The 7,002-nt window shown below is 43.0% G+C and overlaps 1 pseudogene; it reads left to right on the top strand.

The window, feature by feature from the left end:
- The first annotated feature begins 649 nt into the window (after positions 1-649).
- Positions 650-5,662, top strand: LOC122050321 (annotated as a pseudogene).
- Positions 5,663-7,002: the final 1,340 nt, after the last annotated feature.

The raw sequence follows: 7,002 nt of genomic DNA, 5'->3' as shown, positions 1-7,002 counted from the left end.
CCGACCACCCCTCAATGAGTTACGGACAGTAGTCTCTACCTACTGCTAAAAGATCAAGTTCCAGGTGGACGACTAGGTAGGGGAGGTCAAGCGCGATCAACTGACCGCTGAGCGCTCCTACGTTGAGATGGTCAAAACCGAAGCTAGGTCCGCCCAGAAGACTCCATGGCTAGAGGTAAATATTGTTATTGAAAAACTGCCTACCCTAGTCTATGAAGAGAAAGAGGAAGTCCAAATCCATCATCGCCGAGCGGAGGCAACTACTTTCATAGCTGCGGATCTGGGAGCTGAGCAGAAGGCAAAGTTGATCACCTATCTCCAGCAAAATCATGACGTGTTTGCATGGTCAACACATGAGCTACCCGACATCTCCCCAAGCGTAGCTCAGTATGAGCTACATGTCCGACCGGACGCTCGACCGGTAAAGCAACGCAAAAGGAATTTTAGCACCGAGTAGAACCTGATCATCCGGGCAGAAATAGAAAAGATGCTAGAGGCTGTCCATATACAGGAAGTTCAGTTCCCAAGCTGGCTCGCCAACGTTGTCCTCGTCTCCAAACCGGACAACAAATGACGAGTCTGCATCGACTTTCGTGACCTGAATAAGGCATGCCCGAAGAACTTCTACCCGCTACCTCGGATCGACTAGATGGTGGACTCCACTATGGGATGCGAGTTGATCTGCATGCTAGATGCCTACCAGGGTTATCATCAAGTGTTGCTCGCCCACGAGGATCAAGAAAAGGTCAGCTTCATTATGGCTAACGGTACGTACTGCTACAACGTCATGCCGTTCGGAATCAAGAATGTCGGAGCTATTTATCAAAGATTGATGAACAAAGTGTTCCGACGGTAGATCGGTCGTAACATGGAGGTATACATGGATGATATCCTGATAAAATCCCTTTGAGTGACTGACCTATGTGCAGATATTGAGGAGACCCGCCGGACACTCAGGACTTATGGGATAAAGCTAAACCCGAGCAAGTGTCTGTTCAGCGCAAAGAGTAGGCACTTCCTCAGCTACATCGTAACCGAGCGGGGTATCGAGGTAAACCCAATCAAAGTGAAAGTGTTGCAAGACATGCCCCGCCCCGCAACTTGAAGGAAACACATCGATTGACCGGTCGGATCACGACGCTATCCAGATTCATCTCCAAGTCATCCGATCGGAGCTTACCATTCTTCAAAATACTGCACTGGGCGATAAAATTTCAATGGTAAAACGAGTGCGACAAGGCATTCGAAGATCTCAAAGAATACCTCAACTCCCTGCCTGTCCTAGCCAAGCCATGTGTCGACGAACCACTTCGAATCTACTTGTCGTCTATAGAGCATGCGGTCGATTTGACATTAGTTAGGCAGAGCGGCGAGCAACAACTAGTGTACTTTTTAAGCCACATATTAAAAGATGTTGAGTCTCACTACACTGGTCTTGAGAAGCTGTCTTATGCTTTAGTGCTCGCCTCCCGGAGGCTTTGCCCGTACTTCCTCACCCACTCTATAATCGTGATGACCAACAATCCCTTGGGGAGAGTACTTCTCAATCTCGAGGCATCCGGATGGCTGATCAAATGGACAACGTAGTTCAGCGAATTCGACATCCAGTATCAACCCCGAACTGCCATCAAAGCACAGTCCTTGGCGGATTTCGTAACTGAGGTACAGAGCCCAGAGTCAGAGGCCGTTTGGAGGATATATGTGGATTGTTCGTCCACTCGACAAGGAGCGACATCGGCATACTACTCATCTCCCCGCGAGAAGATCGTATGCAGTTGGTCGTTCGGCTAGACAGTAGGGCCACCAACAACGAGGCCGAGTACGAGGTGCTAATAGTCGACTTGCAAGCCGCTCGGCACGTCGGAGCAGTCAAAGTCTTGATCCATTCGGACTCTCAGTTGGTCACTCAACAGTTGTTCGGAGCATTCGAGATAAGCCACATCCGGCTCAAGATCTACGCTGAGGCCTTCGAAAAGCTGAAAGCAAACTTCCAAGAGATCGTCATACAGAAGATCCCCCGGTCGGAAAATCAGGCTACAGATGAATTGACCAAGTTAGCTAGCTCGTTAACGCCAATCGTGATAGGCCAGCCGATCGAGCAAGTATCACCTTCCCGAATGGACGGAGTCACCTTCCCGAACGATTGGAAGACAACCCTAATAGAGTTCTTGCGTTCGAGAACCCTACCTGCCGCCCCGGAGGATGCTCATCTGACAAAAAGGAGAGCATGTCAGTTCATGCTGATCGGTGATCAACTCTATAAAAAAGCCTTCGCTCGACCCTTACTCAAATGTGTCGGACCAGAAGACGTCGATTACATACTGCGAGAAATGCATCAAGGATCCTGCGGAGGGCATCCGAGCGGTTGATCATTGGCAAGGAAGATACTACTGGTCGGATATTTTTGGCCAACCCTCCAATAGTACGTCACTCGGACGATGGCCACGTGCTTGTCTTGTCAAAAGTATAACAATATATCGCACCAACCCACCGAGGAGATGAAAGCGTCCACAGTCTCTTGTCCGTTCGACCAATGGGGCATGGACATCATCGGACCTTTCCTTATGGCGATCGGCTAGTGGAAGTTTCTGCTTGTGGCCGTAGATTACTTTTCAAAATGGGTGAAAGCCGAGCCGCTTGCAAGGATAACCGAACAGATGGTCATAAGGTTCATTTGACAACAAATCATATGCTGGTTTGGCATCCCTCATCGGCTCATCTCAGATAATGGAAGACAATTCACCGGTCAGAAGCTCATGGAGTGGTGCGAAGGATATGGTATCTAACAGGTCTTCACTTCCGTGGCCTATCCGTAGAGCAACGGGCAAGCAGAAGCCACCAATCGAGAAATCCTCCGAGTCTTGCGCGCTCGGCTCACTACAAGAAAACAGGGTATCAGAAACAGAATTTTAACACGGAAAAAAAATCTGTTTTAAATTTTTAATAAATTATAAACGGATTTGCTACGAAATTATTAATTCGTTTAACTTAAAAATAATAATATAGGAAAAAAATTTAAAACGGATTTTAAAATAAATTAGAAACAAAATTTATAAATTAATTTTTATAAACAAAAATAAATACGAATTAGCAATGAAATTTAATACGAAATCTTTTTTTTGTTTGTAAATCTGTTTACAGATGTTGTAAACAGAAAATAAATCTGTTTATAAATTATATAATATGAGAAATAAATTATTAAGTAACTATAAATATATTTTATTTTAAATAACAAAAAAGCCCTAAACCCAATTTGAGATTAACTTCACGTTTTCTCTCCCAAACCCGCACACGCGATTTCTTCTTCGTCGACACACACTCGATTTCTTCTCCGGCTACACGCACGCGATTTCTTCTCCAGCTTGCACGCGATCTTCTTCTCCTGTCCCAAATCAAGCATGGCTCTGACTTAAGGGGCAAGTGATCTTCTTCTCTGGCTCCAAATCACGCACGACTCTAAGGCGCGCAACCCTCCGGCTTAAGGCACACGCGATCTTCTTCTCCGGCGTTCTTTCCACGATCCACCGAACAAGCTTAAGCTCAAGTAATCCTAATCTTCTTTTCCATCCTTCTTCTCTGTTCTAGAATGCGCAACACCAGTTGCGTCCTACTCATGCGATCGAGGTCATTCGTGTGACCTAATCGCGCAGTGGCTGTTGCACATGACGCCGGTCACTCGCACGACCTAACACTAGTCAGGTTAATTAATAATGATTACTATTTAATATTTCTCCACTATTAATTTGCCAGGAGGGTTTTAGCTATCACCATGTTGATCCAGGATATGTAATGTTAACCTACTGGATTCCTGACGAACCTTGCATGCTTCTTGGCACAACAACTCATCAAATTGGAGTAGGAGGATTTGTTATCAACGATAACAAAGAGGTTGTTCTTGAAAACTTTGAATACCAATAAAAGTTCTTCTGTATGTTATTTATTTTGTTTTTTTTAATACAAATTCAGCATTATCTTCACAAGTTAATTCTCCAATATGTTGCTACATTATTTCTCTCTATTTAGGTGCTAGTTGTGAAGGAAAAGAAATGCCCTTCAAGGTGCTATGGGATATGGAAGTTGCCAACTGGGTTCGTCAACAAGGTATTCTAATTTCCAAGTTCTGCTAAATATACCAGTACAATTTCTTAAATGGGCAGTGCTAAATGAATTTTTTTACTCTTATTTCTCAGTCGGAAGAAATATTTTCTGGAGCTGTAAGAGAAGTCAAAGAAGAGACAGGGGTGAGGGGATTCGTGTGGTCTTGCAAGCAGTTTGTCTAGTTTCTAACTTTATATTTTTTATTTTTCAGATCGATACTACCTTTGTAGAACTACTAGCGTTCAGGTATACCTATCTTATTATAAAAGTTCTCTGGACCTTGAATCTCTGTCATGAAATTCTGTTTTCTTGTTTTTTATATATATGCTACCAGGCATGCTCACTATATGGCTTTTGAGAAATCCGACTTGTTTTTTATATGCATGCTCAAACCAGCATCATCTGAAATCACCATCGATGAGTCTGAGATCGCAGCAGCCAAGGTAATATCACAAGTCAAGATACAGATTTTCATTTTCTACAAATATATTCTAACCTTAAGAAATGAATGGATGATAACTTTTGTCACAGTGGATCTCTCTTGATGAATTTTTGGCTCAGCCATTCCATTAGGAGGACAGGATGTTGAAGAACATTATGGATATCTGTATCTCAGCCTGCGAAAACAAGTACCATGGATCACTACTAGAAATGTTCAGAACGACGATAAGGATTTAGGTTAATTAATAATGATTACTATTTAATATTTCTCCACTATTAATTTGCCAGGAGGGTTTTAGCTATCACCATGTTGATCCAGGATATGTAATGTTAACCTACTGGATTCCTGACGAACCTTGCATGCTTCCTGGCACAGCAACTCATCAAATTGGAGTAGGAGGATTTGTTATCAACGATAACAAAGAGGTTGTTCTTGAAAACTTTGAATACCAATAAAAGTTCTTCTGTGTTATTTGTTTTGCTTTTTTTAAAATACAAATTTAGTATTATCTTCACAAGTTAATTTTCCAATATGCTGGTGTATTATTTCTCTCCATTCAGGTGCTAGTTGTGAAGGAAAAGAAATGCCCTTCAAGGTGCCATGGGATATGGAAGTTGCCAACTGGGTTCATCAACAAGGTATTCTAATTTCCAAGATCTGCCAAATATACCAGTGCATTTTCTTAAATGAGCAGTGCTAAATGAATTTTGTTACTCAAATTTCTCAGTCGGAAGAAATATTTTCTGGAGCTGTAAGAGAAATCAAAGAAGAGACGGGGTGAGGGGATTCGTGTTGTCTTGCTAACTTAAAACTAAAACTTCCCTCTGTTTTTTTTTCTCTCACAATGTTCTATGTTATTGTAGATAGTGTTATGAATGGCAAGCAAGTTATTGTAGATAGTGAAGAGCTAGAGGAAGAACTTGAAGATTTTGATGAAGATGAAGAAACACAAGATGAAACATATTATGACTCTAATAATAGTGATAGTGAATTTTTGTAGTTTATTGTGCTATTTTTTTTCCTTTGGAGCAAAGTGTATTTAGAGTAATATTGTAGCTTTTGGATAATAAATGTTGTTCCTACATTGCATTCCTTGAGTATATATCTTGTTATTTTAATTTAGTTAAGATTGTACCAAGTTGACAAGTTGTTCTCCGAAATGGTTTTGAAACTTAAATAGGTATAAGGTTCTCCATATGATGACAGATTTAAAACAAAATTAGAAATAGAATTTATATTTTCAATTAATTTCATTTGGTCATATAAAAACATATTCACAAATAATTTTTTAATTTATTTTTGAAATTTGAGACGGAATATTTCCGTCTCAAATTTAGCTATAGGGGGTTTCACTAATGGATATTTGAAACGGAATATTCTGTCTCAAATATTCTTTAGAGACAGAAAAATGACTTTCAGAGACGAAATTTTTCGTCTCTGAAGCCCTGTTTTCTAGTAGTGGCGACACCATATGGGAGGCAGCTGGGTCGATGAGCTCCCGAGCGTGCTGTGGGCCCTCCACATGACGTCAAAGGAGGGGACCAGTCTGACCCCATTCCACTTGGTGTATGGCGGCGAAGCGGTCGTCCCCGTTGAGGTCGGATTAGAGTCTGATCAGGTGCAGCATTATGATGAAAGCAACGTCGAGCGGAGGCTTTTGGAGCTAGACTTGGTGGACGAAGTGCATGCCAAAGTAGCCGTTCGACTGATGACATATCGTCAGCGGATGAAACAAACCTACAACCGGAGGGTGATCCCGAGGACCTTCCAATCGACAACCTCGTTTGGATGAAAGTCAAGCTAGTCGGGGACGTCACCAAGCTCGAAGCTCCTTGGGCAAGGCCTTTCAAGGTCGTGGAAAAGCTTCGCTCGGGCACTTATTATCTGGAAGACGAGACGGGAAGGTGGCTCAAACGACCATGGAGCGCAAACGACCTCCAACCCTCGTTTGGATGAAAGTCAAGCCAGTCGGGGACGTCACCAAGCTCGAAGCTCCCTCGGCATGGCCTTTCAAGGTCATGGAAAAGCTCCGCTTGGGTACTTATTATCTGGAAGACGAGACGGGAAGGAGGCTCAAACGACCATGGAGCGCAAACCATCTCCAATCCTATCGGGCCAGATGAGAGGTGCACAAGTGTGGAAGTGTATTTATACATTTTTGTACGTCCTCTCTGAATGCAGGGTCAAAATAAAAGATTTCTAAGCTATATGCTGAACGACACATTAAATCGTCGAGCGACGATGTTAAACGCGAGTCTACACCAACGGTCGAGCGACGACCTTAAACCCTAGTCTTCACCAACGGTCGATCGACGATGTTAAACACGAGTCTACACCAACGGTTGAGTGACGACCTTAAATCCTAGTCTACACTAACGGCTGAGCAGCGACCTTAACCCTAGTCTACACCAACGGTCAAGCGGCGACCTTAAACCTTAGTCTACACCAATGGTCGAGCGGCG

This window comes from Zingiber officinale, chromosome 3A (assembly GCF_018446385.1).
Source record: "Zingiber officinale cultivar Zhangliang chromosome 3A, Zo_v1.1, whole genome shotgun sequence".
Lineage (NCBI taxonomy): Eukaryota > Viridiplantae > Streptophyta > Magnoliopsida > Zingiberales > Zingiberaceae > Zingiber > Zingiber officinale.
The sequence above is the reverse complement of the archived record's forward strand: the minus strand, read 5'-3'. Positions and strand labels throughout refer to the sequence as shown.